The sequence below is a fragment of the Rousettus aegyptiacus genome, unplaced genomic scaffold, assembly GCF_014176215.1.
Source record: "Rousettus aegyptiacus isolate mRouAeg1 unplaced genomic scaffold, mRouAeg1.p scaffold_m13_p_17, whole genome shotgun sequence".
Taxonomy (NCBI): Eukaryota; Metazoa; Chordata; class Mammalia; order Chiroptera; family Pteropodidae; genus Rousettus; species Rousettus aegyptiacus.
In genome coordinates, this window is record NW_023416292.1 from 14,536,030 (window position 1) to 14,557,247 (window position 21,218).

General features: G+C 50.6%; 1 pseudogene; it reads right to left on the reverse strand.

The window, feature by feature from the left end:
* Positions 1–20,627: 20,627 nt before the first annotated feature.
* On the reverse strand, positions 20,628–20,743 carry LOC118613163 (annotated as a pseudogene).
* Positions 20,744–21,218: the final 475 nt, after the last annotated feature.

Sequence of the window (21,218 nt, forward strand, 5' to 3'; positions counted from 1 at the left end):
TCTAGTAAGAGGAGAGGATTCAATAATGACAGGCCTGCTGGGAGCTTGGGAGACATAGGGATGGGGCTGGTAAGCTGGTTTCTTCCGGAGACATTCTGAGAGCTCCCACAGGCCCCTGCCCTGGGCGGTCTGTTCGGTCAGCTCTATAATTCCCTCACCTGGAGACAGAAAGCCTCCAGCCTTCCAGTCTCTGGACTGCTCACAGGTCCGGGCCATCTACCTCCCAGGTCGACTGCAGAGCTTTTTAAACCAGGAGCCCTCTGCAGGCTGAACAGATAGATGTGTTTTGCTCCTGCAATAAAAGATTTCAATCTCCTCCCAATTCCCAGATGGAAAATTAGTTAAGGAAAAGCATTTCTCAGTATTAAAATTTCTCTCCTGTATTTTTTTTTTCTCTCTTAAACTCTTGAGATCTGTTACCTCTTGTCTATGCAAGGACGTGGTAGGTGATTTTATCTGTTTCTGCAGAAAGTATTTATTTTGGGTTAAATAGATCTGTTCCTATGCTATGCCACAGGGAGTACCAGGATTTTGCAGATGCCCCACCGTCTGGATAAGTTATGCAAAGAAAAGTTCAACCCTTTGACTAAAAGCAAAAGGAATTGCGGAGATGGTGCCTTTACTGCAGCCACAGTTATCCATCACTATCAGTCATCGAAGGTCTCGAGGCCGCGAGGTGTTTTTTTTTAATATTTACTGTTCCACAAGCCCACCAGTTGACCTTGCTTCCCACTTGGATGAGAAAAACGGAATCATCAGAAGACAACTTCACAAACCCCCATCACCAGGTCTGCCCAAGGCCTCACGGTTTGTCTTCCCGACTCTAACCATAGGTGAACCCAGCAAGCCTGTCTACAGTCGACCCTTGTGGACACAGGTCTTACCTCTCTCCTACTCAAGGACAATGCTCTAGTAATTCCTTCTCATCAATTTTTTAGTCTCTAGTGGACTTTCCCCGTCGATATACAAACATGGCGTTATTTCTCTCGTCTTAGGAAAAAACACTTTTCCTCGCCAGCTATCGATCACCCCTTCCTTCGCTCCCTTCTGCATCGAACTTTTAAAATGGTATCTATACTCACTGTCTCAGTTCCTCTCCTCCCATCCTTTCTTGCACCAACTTTAATCAAACATAAGGGCGGCAATGACCCCCACGTCGCGACATCCGATGATCGATCGATTCTTGTCACACTTGACGTGGTAGCTAACTTCCAAGATGCCCCCACCCCCCGGTATCCACACCCTGTGTGGTCTCCTCCCACACTGTGCCCGGGTTGGTCTGTGTGACCAAGAGCATCCAGATGGTATGACACTTCCAAAATTAGGCTATAAAAGATGGTGACAACCATCGTGGGTGCTCTCCCGCGCTCCTTCTCTTGGACCACTTTCTCCGGGAGAAGCTGCTGCCATGTCACAAGGCCACGCAGCCTGTGGAAAAGCCCCCATGCTGAGGAACTGCGTTACGTGGCCAAGAGCCAGTGAGGAACTGAGGACCGCCAAGGACGGCAAGAGTGGCCTGGTGTAGGATGCTCCCGCCTCAGTCGAGCCTCGCGATGACTGCAGCCGCAGCTAACAGCTTGGCTACCACCTTGCAAGAGCTCCAGGTGGGAAACATCCAGCTAAGCCACCCCCCGGTTCCTGACTCTTGGAAACTCTGCGAGAGAATAAATGTTTGTTGTTTTAAGCCACTAAGTTCTGGAGTAATTTTTTACACGTTAAATAATTAGTCCACTAGGCACATCGCTGACACAGTCGATCGCTCCTTCCTCGAAACTTTCTTCATTGGGCTTCCATACCACTCTCTCTCGGTTTTCCTTCTACCTCATGGATCGCTTCCCCTCGGCTTCCTTTGTTGGCTCCTCCGCCTCTGCCCAACTTCTTTAAGTTGGAGGCCCTAAGACTCGGTCCTCGGTCCTCTTCTCCATGTCTATGCTGACTCTCCTGGCGATCGCATCCACTCTCATGGCTTTAATTATGACCATCTGTATGTTGTCAACTCCCAAATTTAAATCTCAGCCAGATCTCTCTCCCAAACTTCTCTCGTAACCCACTGTCTACAGGACTTCTCCACCTGCGTATCTAATAGACAGCTCGAATTCAACATGATCCAAAGTGAACTCCTAACTATTCCCACTCAAACCTGCCCCACATTCTTCTGAATTGATGGCAACTCCAGCCCCCTCGGTGCTCAGACTACCCTTGACACCTGTCTTCCTAATACCTTACACCTGATCATCAGTGAATCCCACCGACCCTACTTACAAGAATAAAAGAGGATCCAGCCACTTCTCACCGGTCACTGCTACCATCCTGGTTCCAGCCACGGTCATCCATTACCCGGACTCAGCGACAACCTTCCTGCCAGCCTCCCTGTTTCAACCGTTGCCTCTTTACAGTCGATTTTGGACACAGTAGCCAGCGTGTAGGTGATTCTCTTAAGCAGGGAGATGCCATCATTGCTCTCTGTGCTCAAAATCCTGCAGAACAGCCTCATTTCGTTGCCCGTAACAGCCAAAGTCCTCCCACTGGCCAGCAAGGCCTTACCCTGCCTGGTTCCCCGTTACTTCCCTGAGTTACCCCCTGCTGATCCCCCCCCAACTCTGTTCCAGCCGCACTGGCCCCCATGTCCTTCCTGCAACAAGCCGGGCACATTCCCCCAGCATCTGTACTTTCCTCGGCATGGGATGCTCTTCCCCTAAATATCCTTATGACTAAGCTCATCTTCTTCACGTCTTAACTCAAACACTGCCTTGTCAACGAAGCCTGTCCTGGCCACCTTATTTAACGCGCACACTGCCCCTCCCCCAGGCACCCCAAGCCTCCTCATCCTACTTTTGTTTTGCTTTTTTTACCCCCCCCCCCCGCCACGGCACTTCATATCTTTTAACACACTAGAAACTTTATTCATGTATTTCAGTTTATTGTCTATCCTCCCTTGCTAAAATTTAAACTACAGAAAGGCAGGTGCCTTTTGTCTATTTTATTTGCTGATATGCTCTAAGCCCTTAAGACACTGTCTGGCAGACGGTCAACTCTAAAAAAAAAAATTGTTGAACGAATGAATGAATGAATAAACAAACAATTATTCTCAATAATTATTGCAAAAGCCTCGCAAGATTTTTTTGAGTATCCACATTTTATAAATGATAAAACTAAGGAAAAGAAAACTGGGATTTCTCAGTCTTGGTATGTGCCAGACACTTTACGGATATTATCTTGCAGATTCCTCTGTGCGGATTCCTCCGGCGTTCTAAGGCACAGGGAAGTTAGGTGGCTTCCTAAAGTCCCCTGCGTGGTGAGAAGCAAGCCTGCACTGAATCCAGACCTGGCTGGCGCAAACGCCCTCGAGGATGTTCCCATTCTTCCGGCAAATGCCCTCCGCACCCTGGACGGGTCCAATGATCACCTGAGACAACTGTCTCTGGCCCAGAAAACGGCCACATCATGCTCTCATGGTGCCCCTTAAGGGTCCTGTTTGGAACGACCCCTACCTCTCCTCCCGTTTCCAGGAGCAGGAACCCACCCCACCTGTGACACATAGTGACTGACAGTCACACACACGGCTCCCAGCCTTCAAACCCACGATTCCGGGAAAAAGCTCACGGCATTCGCTTTTTGAAAGTTGCAAACATTTTCTCAAATACTTGAAATATCAGGGTTCCCAGAGTCTTTGCGGGCAGACGAGCACAGACTGGCCCACGGCTCCTCACTGCCTCCGACGGAGAAGAGCACCCCCTTCCGTCAGTCCCACCCTCAAAGCCCTTAAGACAGCGCGAAGTCGGCGAGGACATGACCGGTGACGATAACTAACATTATGCTGGCTCTTACGACCTGCCAGACCCTCCTGGATGCTTTATATATATCATACCTCGTTTAATCCTCACAACGACACCGTAAGGAAGGGATGATTATCAACCCAACTTCACAGATGAGAAAAACTGAGGCACGGAGAACACTCCTAAGGTACCATGACAGGCAAGCGGTAGAGCCAGGATTTGAACCCAGGCGGCCTGCCCCCACAGCCCGTATTTAACTGACGCACCACACTTCAGCAGGAAAGTGTGTGGAACAGGTAAACAACGCAGGCGGCTGTTTCAGGCTCCAGCACACCGCGGAGCAAATCCATTCATACTCAAAGGCAGCATCCGACTCGGCAAGCAAACTGACATCATGCCTTCCGAGACAGCTACCCACATTTAACTAACTTCCTTATCATCTCACACGCCCATTCCTACCTTCCTAAAGAGCCAGCCCTACATTTCCCACTAGATCAGTCATCTATTATTCATTGCTAAACATAACATTTCAAAATTGCCAACATCACACAGCATCCTCCTGCGAAGCTTTCTCAGCCTGCTCCCCATCTCAGCCTCTCTCGCCACTGTCTTTTTCCAGCTACCCGTTAATTAAGGGCAGCCTCTCTTCTCTCCGAGAGCTGCAATTTCATATTTGCTTCCAATGACTGTACTGCTCAGTCTCATTCCTAAAGCACTCCCTTTGTGGCGGGGTAGGGCGGGGCGGGGGGGGACGCACTAATTATTAATCACACACATTTCTACATGCTTAGCTTTTTCTTCTTTTTTTAACACTGACTGCTTGATCTTTTACTACTGCATAAATTACCACGCACCAGATGTTGGTCAGGCATCCACTCTGCCTGCATGTCGTGGTGACGTCTCTGAAATAACCCTCCTTGGAAAAGCAATGATTAAACGCAGTAGTGAAAGCAACTTAACACCTTTTAAGAATTCTGAGAAGGAAATTCCTCCTGGTAGGCTGGAGGAAACCAGGAAGGCTTCGTGGAGGAGGTGAGGTTTGACCTGTTCTTGAAGAAGGACCAGGATTTGGCCAAAGGGAATCTTACATGCGAAGGCAAGGAGGGTGAATTAGTGAGAAGGCCCAGTATCAGGAAAAAGGTTCCACTTGGAGAAACACGGGAGATGAGACTGGATGAAATCCTCAAAGGCTCTGATGCATGAAGACACTGAGACTGCATTCCGGAAGCACCGAACTGCCTGTGCTGACCTGCTGCAGAGTTCCCTTGAGATTAATATTCCGTGCTTGTCAGCTCAGGGTCAGCAGCAGGGTCTCCATCATTTACTCAACCCCTGGCCCCAGAAATACCTGTCCCTCCATTAAAGAGGGGGCAGAGAGAGGAAGGGGGTGGAGGGGGACAGAGAAGGAGAGAGGTCTGGAATTGGTGACGAGATCCCTGGGCTAGGGTACTTTCTGACAGATAAATTCAATGGCTTTCTGCTCCACGCAGGAGTCAAACCCAGTCTGCACACAGAGTTTAGCCGCCAGGCCACAAAAGAATTACCATCGCAGCTGCCAGTTTGCCAAGCCCCACTGTGGCCAGCCCTTGTCCCACTCCTGTGGGCATCCTAGACCCCAGGTTAGGTGAAAATCAATCCACCCTGCTCCACAACTCCAACCCTACCTTCCTCTACTGCTCCCTCCAAATGAACAGCCTGCCCTTTGAAGCAGGTCAGCGCCAGCCCCCAGCAACAGAGAGCCAGCCTCTCCCATGCCCAGCGCCTAGCCCTGGGCCGCCAGCCTTCCCCGGGCAGAGCAGGGAGGCTGCGAAAGAAAGAACGAGAAGGCTTGGGGAAACCGTCGTCCCTGATGACATTTGGTGTGTTATTTTTCCATGCGGTGAGATACATAGAACATGAACTTCACCATTTTAAAGCCCACGGTTCGGCGGCACTGAGTATGTTCACGGCGCCGTACAACCGCCACCACTATCTGGTTCCAGAACGTGTTCATCACTTCGAATGAACGTCGGTACCCGTCAAGCAATCCTCCGCCTGTCCCCCTCCCCCCCGCCCATGGCAACCACTAATCTGCTTTCTGTCTCTATGGATTTGCCTGTTTGTATATTTCATATAAATAGAATCATACAATATGTGTCCTTTTGTCTTTAGCTTCCGATTTTTTTTTTTTTTTTTTTTTAGTTACTGTTGACATTCGATATTATTTTACATTAGTTTCGGGTATATGGCATAGTAATTAGACACTTATATAATTTACGAAATGATCCCCCAATTAGTCTAGTACCCACCTGGCCCTGGACATAGTTATTACAGTATTATTGACTATATTCCCTATGCTGTACTTCACATCCCCGTGACTACTTTTAACTACCAATTTGAATTTCTTAATCCCGTCGTCTTTTTCACCCAGACCCTAAACCCCCTCCCATCTGGAAACCATCAGTTTGTTCTCTTTGAGTCTGTTTCTTTTTTGTTTGTTCATTTATTTTGTTCTTTAGATTCCGCACATAAGTGAGATCACATGATATTTGTATTTGACTTATCTCACTTAGCATAATACCCTCACATTGTCGCAAATAGTAAGATTCCACTCTTTTTGTTGGCCAAGTAATATTCCATTGTACATACGAACCACCTCTTCTTTACCTAATTGTCTGTTGCTGTGGGCTTAGGTTGCTTCCATATCTTGGCTATTGTAAATGCTGCTGCAATGAAAAAGGAGGGAATATGTATCTTTTTTGAAGTAATGTTTTGGATTTCTTCGGATAAAGACTCATAATCCATCCTTACGTGTGTCAAGGGTCTAAGCGCTAATGACGGGTGAACCCAAAACACCAACCATACGCCACCTTAGGAAACATGGCCCACCTGCCTCCAGACGTACAAAAGCGAGGCCCTCAGCCCTAAGGAGCCAGGCCCACCTGCCAAGTCAAGCCCTGCGGGGGCCCAAGAGATTTAATGAGAGACAAAAACCAGAGCTTCCCTGACCGACCAAGATAAAAAGGCTTCCGCCTAAAGGAAATGACAAGAAGGCAAAGAGAAGGCCGGGGACAGTCAAGGAAGGCTTCATGGAAGGAGCGGTTCTGACGCTGTCTGGAAAAGACGGCCAGGACTCACAGAGGCTGTTTCTCAGAAGCGGTCAGCATGATTTTTTTTTTTTTTAACAATATAAGTCTCATCGCATTGAAGAATAAAATCCGTAACCCCGTCTGCTGCCCACGAGCCCGCCGGGACTGGCCCCTCGCTGCTCCCTCCATCCCTACCCCCCTCCGTCCGCTCACTGTACCCCAGCTTCGCTGGCCTTCCTGCTCTTCCTGGGACGTCCCCTGCCTCAGGGCCTCTGCACTTGCTGTTCCCGCCGCCTGAAACACTCTTCCCCGTGACATCCGCGTGGCCGGCCCGTCACGTCAGGTCTTTTTCAAGCGTCGCCTTCGCGGAACAGAAAGACTTCCCACGACCTCCCCGGCTCAACGGTACCCTCCCCCCGTCACATTTTATTTCCTTACACGATTTTGTTTTTATAGAACTGATCATGAACTTGGTAAAAAACGTATATATACACTCACACGCACTTCTTAAATAAAACTAATCATTACATGGCAATAAATACATACCCATTATCTATCTATCTATCTATCTATGTCTTTATCTTTCCCAGTGGATTATTAACTGCGCGAGGGAAGCACGTTTACCGTATTCGCCACCATGCTATCAACACATAGAACAGTGTGTGGCATGTAATAAAACCTTATTAAACATTTTGAGGAAAAAAAATGAACAAATGAGTCCAAATGGGGTGCATCAGGGCCACAAAGAGACGGTTTCTGCCAGGAGCAGAATTCAGGGAGCAATAGGAAATCACCTTCCTCTTAAACTCTTCACCGCACTGGGTGCTCCCCCCCTCCCCCGCGCTCCTCCCCTCTTTCTGGCCCCTCGCATCTGGCCATGTGCGTGCCCCGCCCCCCGCCCCCGCTCACAGAGCTGCTGCTTCCTGTTCTGCAGACGGCCACACGGGCCACGCTCTCATGCCCTCTGCATGTCCTGCTGTCCCTGTGCTTTGACTTCCCCTCAGCCTTTTGTGCACGCGTATCGCCTGCGCGGCCTTCCAAGCTTGGCTTCAGACGTGAGCGACCGTCATGATACTCCTCCTCCCCCGCCCCACCCAAGGGCGGCTGTGCCCCCCCCCCCCCCGCTGTGGCCCCGGCCCCCAGCACCCAGCACACTGCATTGAAACGATCTGCTTACGGGATCATCCCTCTTATTAGACAGTGAGCCTGTTTTTCCATTTACATGAACACCCTGTTTTACATTTAAATGTCTCTCCGCTTGCAGTGACAGACCCTGGTTCTTACCAGGCACTCCAATCCTTGATGAATAAATGACTCAATCAATTAACCAACGAACTCCTCTTAAATTCTCTAGTCTTTGCTGAAAGTGCCCCTCTATCTCTACCGATTATGATTCTAAGATAGATTGCTACACAATTTTCATCAGCTTTTAAAAGGAAGTAAATCTTTGGACAATTTCTATGCACCTTTCAAAGTATAGTTCTGAATGTCATGACCCTGCTAAAAAACTTTCCATGGCTCCCTATTACCTAACTGAATAAACTCATTAATAGCCTTTACAGTTCTCCATGATCCGGCCTCAACTTGTCCCCCTTGACTTACTCCTAACCCACCACCCGTCACGTTCTTTACGCTCCAACAAAACAAAGTTCTCGACTTTCCCAAAATGTACACTTTCCGATGTCTCTACTTTTATTTTTGTTATTCCCCTGCTTGAGAAGCTTCTTCCTTCCCTCCCATCTCTGTTTACTGATCTATTGACTTCAGCACTATCTATCCATGCCACAGACGTTGGCTAGGTGGACACCGAGCTAGCATCGTCCCGTGCTGGGGACGTTCACAAGAGTTCGCTCTGCTGAACGGGACACACGGTCCCCGCTTCATGGAGCTTTCCTTTCAAATGGCCAAGGTAAACACGCTGCCTTCACTGAGTTTACAGTCTAGTGGGGAAGATAAATACATGTGTTTGCCAACTAATGACTAGTTCTATAATAATAATAATAATAATTAATAAAGCTGTGTAATGTCAGACATGATGGGGAGCACTACTTAGCTTTTTCTGTGGAGGGGAGAGAGATAAGAAACAACCAAATAATTTTGATGATAGTAAGTGCCATGAAGAAATGCCAGGGCGATATTACGGAGCAGCTGTCAGGAAGGTGAGCGGAGCTTAGGAGGGGCAGTCAGGGAAGGCTCCTCTGTGGAGGTGCCACTTGTGCCGAGACCCAAGGATGCGAAGCAGCAGCCAGCCAGGAGGGTCACCAAGGGATGCGTACTCCAGAGAGAGGGCACTGTCCAGAGGCGTGGGGAAGGAGAAGCTGGGCTGCTAGAGGACCGGGAAGGGGACTGGAGGAGTGGGCCGCTCAGAGCAAGGGCAGGTTCGCACAAGGCAAGCGTGGGCAGGTGGCCGGGGGCAGGGCACGGGAGGCCCCGTGGGCAGGCCACGGCTCCGGTCTTCTCCTATCTGTCGTCCATCTGTTTCCACCCTTCAGAGTTTCCCAGGCTCACTTGACTATGGGCTTTCGGCCAAGTTCGGCCACTGGGCGGCCCTGGTGGAAGACGGGAAGGCAGGGAGAAGGGACGAGCCGGAGAGTTTCTCCCCGTCCCTCGCAGCGCTCGCTGGCCTTTCATGGCGGTGGCGGCGGCGTCCCCTGGTCCCTGCAGCTTCCCACCAGACGCTCCCGCCCTCTGAGGTCCCAGCCCCCAGCGTGGCGGCGTGGCTTCTGGGTTTCGAGGCTTGCGTCCCTCCAGCCCAGAGGTGGAAGTGGCTCCCTGCTCTCGGTTGCCTCCCATCCTCTATTTATGCAACAAAATCCTTGGATGACTATTCCCTGTTTCGAATACCTGACATTGTTTCACTGACTAATACAGGAAGCCACGAAGGTTTTTGAGCAGGCGAGTGACAAGAGCTCGAATTATTTTGGGGAGGATTACTCCAGCTGCTGCAAAAACTCCTCCTGGGAGGGGACGACGGGTAGAATTTTGAGACACCTACGCAGTTCTTTCAACAGTCCCAGCGACAGGTGGTCGTGTCCAGGGCTTCGGTGGTGTCAATGAATAAACAATGAAATGGACAGAACCGAACTCTGCGCTGGAGGTAGCTGAGCAGAGTGGCGACAGACTGGAGTTGGGGACGAGGAAAAAAGAAGAATCGGTAATGACTCCTCTTCTGGCTCGACCAACCGGGCGGCAAGTGCAGAGACGGGAAGGTCAGGGCAGGGGCAGAGTAGGGGCCGAAGGGCGTGGCGAACTCCTGCCCCTCCGTGAAGCGCCGGCTGCCCTTCTAGGAGGAAGCGACTTCTCCCTCCTCTGTAATCACATGGCAGCAGGAAAAGGTTATAATGCCACGGCTGTCAGTCCGTCTGACTTGCTTCCCCGGCTGGACTGTCATTCGTCCTGGCTCACTGTGTGCCGTTCATCTCTGTGACCCTCACAGCGCCTAGGGCTCTCGGGTGTGAAGCCGGACAAAGCCCTGAGCTGCTGGTGGCTGAACAGGACGCAGCCAGCTCTCGGCAGTGGGCTCCCACTTCTAGTCCCTCCCTGTACAGAGCGGAGCCGCTGCTGCCCTTCCCCACCTCGGATTAAACTCTGCCGATGGGCAGGTGTCACTGACCTACGTGCCCAGGTGCCTTCTCGGCTCGGCCCAGGATTCCATTCGTTCCAGCAGGAAGGACGCACAGAGGCTCAACAAGTACCTGCTGAACTGAACCCAGCTGACATCATCGAACAGCATGTCTTCTTTTATAAGTTCTACTTCCTCCACTTTCCTAACCACTCTAAAAAACAAACGAACAAACCAAACCAGCGGTGTCCTCTCTTCCGACCATCATCGAACTCCCCGAAGCCTCGACCCGTGACCAGGTCAGTGACGGTGGGAGTCCTGAGTCCACCACTGATCCTGGTCCCCTGGGAAGGTGGCTTACATCCCCTGGGCCCTTTGCTCATCTGGACAGAGGGCATCACAGCCCCGCCCAGGCTCGGCAGCTGTCGTGAAGAGCGGCCATCATTCTCGCAGCAGAGGCAGAGGCCTTGTGTTCTCGAGAAGGAAAGTTGTCCTGGGAAACAGAAAAACAGCAAGACTCCTGCTGCTCTCCAGTCCCGCCCAGCACAGAGTCTGCCTCTCCTAACGCCCCTTCCCGCAGCTATGGCCACGGCGGTCTCCTCCTCCAGGCCCTTCGTTAATCCTCTGACTTCATCTCAGGCTCTGTGTTCTCGTCTGAGCGCTCCTCAGGCCCCGCGTACATCCCTCTGCTCTGAACCCGCACTGAGATCACCCCCGCGGCCCCAACAGCAAATAGTCACCGCACTCCGGGTGAGACACTGCGCCAGACAGTGCCGACGCCGACAACAGGCGGGTCCTCCCAGAGCCGAGCCCCTCTGAGGACACAGGACAAAGAGCAAGACTCACCCAGGGCACGGGCAGGCCCCCTCCTGTGGACCCCCCTGCGACACGCAGCTGCCGGGATGTTTACAAATGCACCTACTCACGAAAATACGTACGTAACTCCAAAATCAATACTCGAGGCACTTTTGTGATCATCCACGGAAATGCGCAGAGTGGCAAAAAATCTGAGTCACCCGACGCACACTTCCCAGCTGATGCTGAACAAGGCAAGGCTCTGCCTTCCCCTTTCGGCTCTCACGCTATCAACCAGAGCCCTTTTCACTGTCTAAGTGCCACATAAGGTGTCTTTAAACAGAAACACGTAAAACAAAGCTACGTATTGACTGGCTGACGACAGCACTGTGACCAGAGGCTCACAGGAACCCAACCCTGTATCTCCCCGGGAGCAAAGGTTCAGTATTCGCTAATTCAGGGTTCACAGCGACTCTGCAGAACGTGACTACTGCAAATACCGAGGGCTGGCTGAGGCCAGAGCTCTACAGTCTCTCTCGGTTTCTGTGGTGATATTAATGAAGGAGGGCATCTAGACTGAGGGAGGAGATTCCTCCACCCTACATACGCTGCCAGGCACTGTGGACTATGAAGTTTTAGCTCTGGGTGCTCCACTCTGGGGAGAAACTAAAGGCCATCAGCCAAGATCGCCATGAGGCTTGATACCTTGTCCTCCAAGAAATTGTGAAAAGAATTCTGGGAGCCCATCTGGAGAAGGGGTCTATCATCGCACACCCCGGCATGTTCTCAGAGAGGAGGGACGATCAGGCTGGATTTACAGGGTCCCGAGGAGAAGCTCAGGATCCAGGAGGGAAAGCTACAGAGGGGCCGATTTTAGCTCAGCCTCCCGACGTGTGTTCCAACAGTCAGAAGGGCCTGAGGATGGGAGGGCAGCCTCATGTGGTAACGAGGTCCCTGTCACTGCAGGTGACCACACCCAAAGGGGACACTGAGAAAAGGCAAGCCTTGACTAAACGACATTTGAGGATCTGGTATTCTAGCAAGACAAATTCCGCAGCAGGAACTAAAAGTCTGCCAGGGCGAAACCCCTGATCCATCACTAAGACGACCATGTCTCCAGTCTCCGCGTGCTCTGGAAATGGGGTGACACCACCTGCACTTCCAGAGAGCGCGGACTGGCTCCGGGCACTGTCACGTGGACCTGCTGCTGCCACCCGAGAGAGAGGCACTCAGGAAAGGCTCTCCCCCAGGGCGAGCCTTCACTGTTTCGGCTCTGCTGGGAGAGAGAGATGCTGGCAAGCGGCGGATCACTGATCACCCCTGAATCGACTGGGGGCAATTACCGTAACATTTCCTATCACGCTTCAAGCTGAGCCGAATACGTAAGCAGGGAAATAAGCCCCGTTTCCCGATCATTTAAAAACTGCGCACCTCCGTGGGAAAGTGACTTGACTGTCAAGAGATAATACGAGAAAGGAAAGCAAGCTCGGTGTCACCGTGAGGCGTTCAGAAGAGCGGCCTGGCTTATTTTCGGGGTGGCAGCAGGGTCCCAGGAGGTGCCATCCCGCCTTTCCATGGGGAAGCAGAGAAGTCCTCGCCTCACTTCGGTCACAGCACCGAAGCGTCCGAGGGATGGGCAAGCGAGGGATTCCGGAAGGGTCCCGCAGTTCGGCCTCCCACGGGCTCGCCACGTCCTCTGCGCACACGAGCTGGGGCACACGGCCTCGGGGGGCAGCCCGCAGCCCAAGCTGGCGCCTGCATCTGCGAGCCTTCTACCTGTCAGCCCCAGGAAGGAAAACAGAAGTCAACCGATGAAGAAAAATGATTCAGTGAGCACAGGCTACCTGAGGCCTGCCGTGAGGTGAAAACAAAAGCCAACAGCAGTCCCCGCTCGGGGGGGTGGCAGGACTCACGGAGGAGGAAGGAAAACTCACACGGAACTGACAGAAAACTGCTTAACCAGGGGATGCGACCGTGCAACAGGCCCCGTGCCTGGGGAGGCAGCGAGGAGCTGGCAGGCCCCAGAGAAACGGGCGCCGTCTCAGAGAAACTCAATTATTATATTTCTGGACACGAAGAGCAGACAATACAGATTTGCACCGTCCAATATGGTAGCTTCTAGTGACGCGTGGTTATTTCAATTTAAATACAACAAAACCGAAAGCTCAGTTTCTCAGTCACGCTGGTCACATTTCAAGTGGGCCATCGTTACTTTGGCGAGTTGCTACCACAGGAGCCAGAGTAGAATACATCCATCACCACAGAAAAGTCTACTGGACGGCTCTGATCTGAAGTGTCCTCACCCCCTTCGGCATCCTTCAAATGCCCTAGAATGGACTCCAAACTTACTACCACGGCTTAGACGGCCCCTGCCTGGCGCCCAGGACTTATTTTTGCCACTCTGACCCCACATGCCATAGGTACCGGCCACAACAAACAAGCGTCTTTCTGTCCTCACAAGCTGCTTCCTCCAGCACCTCGCTGAACCCCCTTCCCCTGGCCCCTTCTGCCAACCTAATTTCTTCTCACGTTGCTGGGTCCGGTCAAGCCATCCCTTTTCTGGGGTCCCTCCTGACACCTTAGATGAGACAAGGTCTCCTACTTGGCAATCCCAGAGAGGTCAGCATTTTGCATGGCTGCTCATGGATGTGTCCCAATTGCCTAGAACGCTGCCTGGCTCGTGGTAAGCCCTCCGCAACTCCTTGAATAAATGATGAGTGAGTGAAGGAATGAAGAACGGTTAGAATTACTTGTATCACTGCCAACTATCTTAGTTTGCAAACTACATAGTGGCAGGGGCCTTGTTCATCTCATTGACCACCTCATCTCAGTCTCCGTTGTATAGCAGATGACCAAAAGTTACTGAGGAATGCTGCCAGAAGGGAGGGAGGGAGAGACAGAGATAAAAGAGAGAGAGAGAGATGAGTAAATGATGGACGCAAAGTTTCTGCCTTAGAGACAGAGGAAATTATGTTACCGAGAATCAGAGGAGCTGGGAGCTAATGGCACCGAGCAGTCGGGCTCTGACTAGACAGTGACAGAACAAACATCTCGCCGTCACCAAGTCAAAGACAGGCTTGCAAAGCCTCCCTGAGGAGCCTCGTCCTTGCCACCCCCACTCTCCAACGCAGCGGGACGAGAAACAGAAGTGCAAATTAAGCTTTTAATTACAATTAGCAGCCTCACACACACATCACCTGTCTTGCTGAAATGGGGTCTTTCATCCACGATGCTCGTGATCACAGCCCAGTGGTGGAGGCTGTGAATCGGTCCGCTGCCTACTTTTCGGCCGCGTTATAGGAAATTATTTTTTATTCTACACGCTTGCTAGCTATCCCCAAGGAACGCACGACAACCTACAAACGTTTAAGTCTCCTGACACCCTGAGAGGAAAGGAGGTAAGTGTCTAGAATTTACAGATGGGGAGAAGAGCCATGTGACACGATGAGATGCCTGTCCTTGCCCAGAGAGGAGAGAGAAACTCACCTCGGAGCCCAGCCCTGTGAACCTACACAGAGAGTCCATGCAGTGAAAATCCTAAAGGCCATCTCGGCAGAGAAGTCAGGGCAGAGGCTGCGCTGGAGAGGCTGAAGGAGAGAGGCAGGAGTGATGACAAGTATGGGTGTCATCATCACTGGTCCAGAGGAAAGAGGCAGTAAACCGGGAAAGTCTGCTAAGCCTGAATGAGGACCAGGCACAGAACAGACGGCGGAAGAGACCGGCGTAGGGGGAGGGGCAGGGCTTGAGCCAGGAGCACCCGGAGTGGGGGTCGCCTCTTCGAAGAAGAAAGAGGGTACACAAAAGGAGCCGATATTTGAAAGACGCAGTTTAGAAAGAGAGGCAAACCCAAAAGCACGATTCCACGGGAGAGGACGCCAGTAACCAGAGAAGCGACGTGACTTGCCCGCGCCCCCACGGTGCGCGCGGAGGGAGGGGAAACCAGATCCCAGGGCAGTTTCTGCCACTCTGGGTGGGAAAAGGGAGCAGGGCTCACTGCACGCCCCCACCCCCACCCCAGTAAAACAGGGTGGGGCAAGACTAGGAGCTCAAGAGAGGTGGGAGGAGATCGGCGTCTCCATTTAGGAATACTAGGTAACCGGGTTTGATGCTAGGCACTGGGTCTATCCAGCCACGTCGCCCACCGGATGACGTGTACGACGTGAATTTTCAGCGCGGGTGAATCAGCAGGCATTCCTCATTTTATGGAACCGGTACTGTACCTTGGTGTCTTAATACGTAAATAGTTATTTCTCACACACGTCACCGTGCGATGCAGGGAGGTAGGCCGGCGCTCGGCTCCAACCAGCCACCCAGAGACCGGACGCCTTCCAACCAAAGCTGCGCTGTCCAGTGTGGTAGCCATAGCCATTTGCGGCTATTTAAACTACTTAAAACTAAATAAAATTGAAAATTCGGTTCCTCGGTCACAGTAGCTCCATGTCACAGGCTCAGTGAGCACGTGGCTACCACATTGGACAGCGGAGATACAGACCATTTCGTCATCGTGGAGAATTCCATGGGATAGTGCTGCTCGCCACTGGCTCTCCGGCATGCGGCCAGCGGGCAAAGCTAGGAAAGAACTTGGGGCATGACGCGGGAGGTTTTATGGGCCAGGCCTGAAGGTGCCGTGAGTCGCTTCTGCCCTCATCCCCCTGGCCAAACTCAGCCGCACGGCAACACCTAAAAGCAAGGGAGATGCGGAAATGCAGTCCAAACACATCCCCAGGAGGAAGGGGAAATGGGCTCAGGGGGAGCTTGCCAGTGTCTGCCACAGATACGTTCTGATACATTCCTAAAATGAAAAACCGTAAGTCCCCAACTGAGCTCCGTAATGAAATCAGACTGATGATCCCAAGAGGAGAATATCTCCCCGCGGGCTGTTGTCAAGACGGCGGGCAGGCCCGCGCTCGGATCCGCATTGGCCGCGCACACCTTTTCCGAACCCTGAGCGCTCCCTACTGCTCCGTTCATGCCGTTTCCCCTCTGCCCCCTTCCCTGCCCCATCGCTTCCGTCTGGTCTAGAGAGACCCGGATGAACATTCACGAAGGAGGCAACGAAAGCAAAACCAACAAGTGGGAATGCATCAAACTAAAAACCTTCTGCACGGCACGGGAAACTATCGACAAAATAAAAAGGCAACCTACTGACTGAGAAAAAAATAACTGCAAATCATATAACCAGTAAGGGGTTAACATCGAAACATAAAGAACTCATACGAATCAATAAGGGGGGGGGGGGGACCCAACAATCTGATTTAAAAATGAGCAGAGGCTCTGAATAGGCATTTTTTCCAAAGGAGACATACACATGGCCAGCAAGGTACATGAAAAGATGCTCCACATCACTAACAATCAGGGAGACGCAAATCAAAACCACAAGGAGAGTTCGCCTCGCACCTGTTAGAGTGGTTATTATCAAAAAGACAAGAAAGGCAAGGGTTGGTGAGGACGCAGAGGGAAGGGACCCTCGGGCACTGTCAATGAGCATGTCAACCGGTGAAGCCACTGTGGAAAACAGTATAGAGTCCTCCGGAAATTAAAAACAGAACTAACGTATGATCCAGCAATTCCACTTCTGGGTATTTATTCAAAGGAAAAGAAATCATTATCTTTCAAAGATACCTACACCCCCGTGTTCACTGCAGCATTACTTACAGCAGCCAAGATGTGGAAACACCTGGGTGCCCATCAACAGATAGATGAACGGCTGAAAGAAAAAAATATATATACACAATGGAACGTTATTCAGCCATGAGAAAAAGGAAAATCCTGCCATTTGTGATAACGTGGATGGACCCTGAAGGCATTGTGCTAAGAAGTGAAATAAGTCAGACAGAGAAGGACAACTCCTGTGTGACATCACTCACGTGTGGAATCTAAGAAACCCTGAGCTTGTAAAAACAGAGGGTAGGATGGCGGTTGCCGGGGGCTGGGGCAAAGCTACAACGAGGAGGTAAGTAAGTCCCGGAGATCGAACGCACGGCACGGTGGTCACAGTCAACACGCCTGTCGCAAACGTCCACGTTTCTAAGAGACTCAATCTCAACCGTTCCTAACCCGAAAAAGAAATGATACATGTGACATGAGAAAGAGTCAGTTAATGCTACTGTAGTATATATATGTGTCAAAACAACACACTGTACACAAACTTACACACGGTTATGTCAATAACATCTCGAATTTTAAAAACTTAATTATCATCTGAACTATCAAAATAATTACCTAAGTGATGACGGATAGAGTTATATGTATACTATTTACACCTGTATGTTGCTGGCAGTTCCTTGCACATTGCTGCAGCTAATTAGAGGGGAAACTATAGTGTAGTATTAAGAGTATGTAATCCTGGAGCCAGACCACCCGAGTACAAATGCTGGTTCCCTGGCCATATGACCTTGGGCAAGTCACTTAACCTTGTGTATTCATTTTCTTGGCTGTTTACACAGAGATAATAACAGTATCCAACACACAACATTTGAATATTAAATGCTTAAACATATGTGAAATGCACACTAAGTATTGTATAAGTGTGAGCTAGTATTATTGACTTGAATTGGTCTTCTTTGCAATTTCTCTTCCATTTATCCTCTGGGAGATACTTCTTTCACAAGATGCTTCTTAAAATCCAAGTTTTATCTTATTACCTCCCTGCTGTAAAACCTTCTATGGCTCACCATGTAACCCTCAAATTGCTCTTACCCTCTAAACCCAGACTTCATCTCTAAATTCATCTTCCCACCACCACCAATCACATGAAGTCTTTGCTACAACAATACCGATCCATTTGCCAGACCCCTCTGACCTTTCCTCAATCAAAATCCATCCATCCTTAAGTGCCCCACTCAAATTCTACTTCCCTATAAAGCCTATCCTGATCACTCTCAAAATATTCAATCTCTATGACCTCTCAGTAACCTTGGCAACAAATGCCCATGATTTTGACATGACCCCTATTTACTTCCTTTTATAGAACTTATCAGACACCCTAATCCCTAGTAGGCACTCAGGAAACATCTACTCGATGAACAAATTAATTAATTTGACTCAGGGGACTAACGGGGACAGTCAAGGCAAAAGAACATTAAGTGAATTCCTTCCTTAACCAGGTCTTCCTGGGAGAAGCTGTGGTCCCCGTCATGCAAACGACAGAAAGGACTGAGCCCTAAGCAGCCACATTATCCCTGGCAGCCTCGGGGCTGCAGAGGTAGCGAAGGCCACAAAACTCCAGTTGCTGGTTTCCAGGCTCTTGAACTTGTCTAATTAATGCAGCCTCACTGAGTCAAATGTGCCAACGAGAAGCAGAACATGCCACCAAATATAGACTCAGCCGCCATCCTCCCCTGGAAACAGAAACTGAGAGGCAGAGGAAGTTCAGGACGGGAAGGCAGCGAGCCACGGCGCCACAGGACAGGAACTGGCACGTTCCCGCCAGCCCCGCATCAGAACGGGAAGAGCCAGAGTCGGGAACCCCTTCCGGCCCCCTCGTGCCCCAAGCCATGAGGGGCCTTCCCTGAAGGCTGGGGACAGAGAGAACAAAGGAAAGCAAGTCACAAGCCACCTCCCAGCACGAGGTCCTCTCTGCCCTAGAGACGGAGGGAAGAAAAGAGAATCCAGACACACAGACTTGTCCCTGTAGGTTCAAAGGGCCCCTGAACTGGCTTGGGAAACACCAGGCAGGCCAGCGCAGCCGAAGAATGCTAACTGTCACCCCGGACCTCCTTCACTGTTTCTTGCCTCTGCCCAGAAAATGCAACAGCTTCCCTTCCTGGGTGGGTAATCCTGGCCAAGGTTTATTTTAAAGCAAATAACAACAACAAAAGAGGCATCCATGCAGATGGCCTGATGCGCTGGTTTGTCCTAAATATCTCCAAAGCCCACCCCCACCTCCCTGCCACCTCACCTTTCCACCGCGCCCTCCTCACCAGCTCAGGCCCTTCCCTGGCTCCACTCCCTCGCTCTTTGTTGAGTGCTTTGTGTGAGCCAAGCTCTTGCACTAGCAACTAAATAGTAACAAAATGCACACAGTTGTAGACTGCAGTGTACAGGGAGGAGCAGACATTAAATAATCGCACAGATCAGCGTGTGATTGAACATGGTCTAAGAAGGAAAAGCACACAGCGCAGTCAGAGCACACAGCCAGGAAACCCACCCTCATCTGGGGTCTCAGAGGTTCCCCCAAAGGAGAGGAAAAGAATGAGGGGTCCCCCCAAAAAAGATGAAAAGAATGACACTGCTTACCGCTGAGGGGGTCAAGGGCACACTCTTTAACCTCCCTGTGCCTCAGTTTCCTCATTTATAAACTGGGGGTCATAATAATACTTACTTCACAGAGCTATTGTGAGGATTAAAATGAGTTAACCTGACACATATGATACGCAAAGTGTTTAGAACAGTTCCTGATTTAAAAAAAAAAAAAAAAACGCACCAAGTGGTTTGCTCTTGTTCTTGAGGCTCCTTCAGGAACCGGCTAAGTGTCTCCTCTTGGCAGACCCCTCAACTCCCCCTGGAAGTCAGACAGCCCCAGAAATCTCCATTCGCACCCCTGGAATATCACCTGCACGCATCCCCTCTGACCTATTTACCTGTGTGTGTTACCTTCGCCGTCATGTGAGGTTCTAGAAGCCTTGACTATGTCTTACATTCATCTATGTCTCCTAGCGCAGCCAGCACAAATAAGTGCTAATAAATATTTAAGAAACCAATGAATGAATTCCCTTTCAGTTTAATAGAGGCTCCTATCAAAACATAAATACCAGACAAGACTACTGATGAGTTACGAAGCCAACAGACATGCTTTGACCCCTAATAAAACCTCTTTTCCCAGCCAGCACTGACAAACCCGCAGGGAGCGGCTCCCTGAAACTCAGCTAGACTGTAAACTCCGTGAAGCTGGGACCTGAGCCTTATTCACTGCGTCCCCGGCACCTGGCATTGAAGCATACCGTGCACATTCTGTAAGCACGCGTTGAATGAATTAACGAACGCCATTGTATTATTAATCCTTCACTGCATGGTTCAGCTCCTTCTGGTCTCTCCATCTTCGGTGTTCTGAAACCTTCTCCAGAGCAAACTGGATTTTTTTCCCCTTATAAAAATGTGACACTTAAGACTAACAGTGCTTCTCTTTTTACTCGGGCTGCAGGCAAGTTCAGAGCCCAATGTGAAGTGGCCCGTGGTCTTCGCGGACCTGCAGGGCAGGGGGGCTGGCCTGGCCCTGAGGAACCGGAACTCCTTGGCTCTTTTGGGGTATCACCAGCTGCTAAGTGCCTCCTTCATGTCAGTGAGGTCCCCATCTTTGAAGCCTATGTGTTGGAACTTTAGGATGACTTTCATTCAACAAATTCACTTGAGAGAAAGTTCTGTGATGTGGCCTTTTTGAGCTTCACAAGTCCCAGAAGTCCTTTTTTTTTTTTTAATTATTATTTATGCCTACAGCACCTGGTCTTCCTAGGTGGTCTCCCATCCAAGTACTAACCAGGCCCGATCCTGCTTAGCTTCCGAGATCAGACATCAGGCTTGCTCAAGGTGGCACGGCCACAGACCACAGACTGTGGTTTCCCTGGGGCGCGAACCCAGGACCTTCTGCACGTAAATCAGATGTGCCGACCACTACACCATGGAACCACGTCCACAAGTCCCAGAAGTCTTAATGTGTGAGCGTGGAGAATTACCTTCCCTCCGAGGGGAAATCTGATTGACAGTCAGATCAAGGCTTATGACATAACAGGCATCCGCTTTCTCCTGGAGCCTGTCAGACCGGGAAACAGAGACTGAAGAATGCTGCCATTAAAAAGACTTGGTAGCGAGCCAGGTAATTTCTCCAGTTTTCAACCCCCACACCGCGTTTCGTGCAAGGCTTGAATTAGTGGAAATTTCCAGGCTAGAAATACCTTGGAGCCAACTAGCTTTGAAATGTTGACATGCAACTATTCTCTGGTGCACTTGCAGGCCTGCGTTATTAAGCGAGGAACGTCCCGGGCTGAACTAGTGGAGTCACTTAGACAAAAGAATCCACTC